Source organism: Microcebus murinus, chromosome 13, assembly GCF_040939455.1.
Source record: "Microcebus murinus isolate Inina chromosome 13, M.murinus_Inina_mat1.0, whole genome shotgun sequence".
Classification (NCBI taxonomy): Eukaryota; Metazoa; Chordata; class Mammalia; order Primates; family Cheirogaleidae; genus Microcebus; species Microcebus murinus.
In genome coordinates this window covers 73,880,216-73,880,513 of record NC_134116.1, presented here as the reverse complement: position 1 = coordinate 73,880,513, position 298 = coordinate 73,880,216, and positions in this window count along the sequence as shown.

Below are 298 nucleotides of genomic sequence, written 5' to 3'. Positions count from 1 at the left end.
TATGAATTTTAGGGGAACACATTCAGACCACAGCACCTCCCCCCTCCAACAAAAAGCCAACTGGCAGGTCCTTGGCCATCCCAGAAGGGGTTCAATGACTTCTATGCAAATTGAATCTGCATGCTTTTATTTAAAAGTAAAAGCTTTCTACTTATGACACACTTCTGTGGTGTGTGCTGGGTCGGCTGTCGAGAGTCCTGGAGCTGTGCTGAAGCAGAATGTGGAAATCCAGAGCAGAGACTGTGTATAGGAAGATGAATGACAAGGTACTTAGCTGGGCACGGTGGCCAATGCCTGT